This window comes from Zootoca vivipara, chromosome 17 (assembly GCF_963506605.1).
Source record: "Zootoca vivipara chromosome 17, rZooViv1.1, whole genome shotgun sequence".
NCBI lineage: Eukaryota > Metazoa > Chordata > Lepidosauria > Squamata > Lacertidae > Zootoca > Zootoca vivipara.
In genome coordinates, this window is record NC_083292.1 from 12,653,458 (window position 1) to 12,654,873 (window position 1,416).

A 1,416-nucleotide genomic window follows, 5' to 3' on the forward strand; every position below is an offset into this window, starting at 1 on the left:
GGCTACTGCTTTATTAATAGAGGGAGAGAACGGGGAACGCCAAACATAAATTCACACCATCAGTCACAAGGAAGAGAGAGGGAAAAAGTTCAGCTGTCTCCATGATTTAGGAGCCCCCCTGAGCCATGGTGCGGAGAGAGGGGGTGGGAAACCAAACCACACACGCACAGACTTGGTTGAGGGGAAATCTCCCATTTGCGTACAGCATGTTCACTGACAATAACCTGGAACTGAATTGTGCAGATCCCAGGCTTAAAAGAATGTAATGAAAGGATGGACGCTTAGCAAGGAAACACCTGCCCTCATCGAGGATGAGGGATGTAATGTTTATCCTAATAAAAATGTGCTAACAATAGCCATCTATCATGTCAGGGAAAAGCCTGGCTTAAAACCCTTGAACCATGCTACCTTTATAGGTGTGTGTTTATGTGCATGCACACACACACACACATATGAACCATAGCTCAGTGGTAGAGCATCTGCTTTGCATGCAGAAGGTCCCAGGTTCAATCCCTGGTAGCAGGAAAGACCCCTGCCTGTTACCCTGGGTGCTAGCTGTCAGTCAGTGTAAATCAGGGGTCCCCAAACTAAGGCCCGGGGGCCGGATGTGGCCCAATCACCTTCTAAATCCGGCCCACGGACGGTCGGGGAATCAGCGTATTTTTACATGAGTAGAATGTGTCCTTTTATTTAACCACTAACTATACATTGTCCAATATGTTCTGTGCATTATTATTTAAATCTCATTATGCACTTCAGGAATGCGCATGAGAAAAAACAAACACTAGGGATGGGAGGATCTGTCAGTTTTGGGTTTTCTCAATTTTTCACTTTCCCACAGGGAAATCCACCATATTTCTGCATCTTTTTGCCATTAAAAAAACAACAACTCCTCGTGAAAAATCTGTTAGCATTTTGGCATGCATTCCCCCTAACATACAGTCTCTTTTTTGCAAGCCACTCCCCCTAATATAATGCATGTTTGTACACTATTTTCACCCATGTACACATTTAATGTTCCCTTTCCTCAAATAGATGCAATTTTGCACACACTTCTAGATTTTCCTTTGTTTTGTCTTATGCTGGTTTTGATGTGTGCGTTTGCTCATTTATTATTGCACGCCAACTTTGAGTTACTTATTTTAAAGTAACTAAGTTTTATGGTGATGATGCTTATGGATTTCACATTACGAATTTCACATTGCAAAATTCGAAGAAGTGCACATTTCAAAAGAATAGCTACATTTCCATTCGAACATTGTTTCAGGAAATACAAATTACTCCTGTCTTATTGGATTGATGATCCCCTTTCTCCCCCTGTGTTTTATCTGCATGGGATTCATGCTTATATTGTGTTGGCCAATGGCTACAAACAATAATAAAGACTTCCTTTCTTAGCACTGCAGATTAAGCAGC

The 1,416-nt window shown here is 41.9% G+C and overlaps 1 non-coding gene across 1 annotated transcript; it reads left to right on the forward strand.

Annotated features, from left to right (window-relative positions):
* The first annotated feature begins 457 nt into the window (after window positions 1-457).
* Window positions 458-525, forward strand: TRNAA-UGC (transfer RNA alanine (anticodon UGC)). The gene has a single exon. It is a non-coding gene; the product is annotated as a tRNA-Ala (tRNA).
* The last annotated feature ends 891 nt before the right edge of the window (window positions 526-1,416 follow it).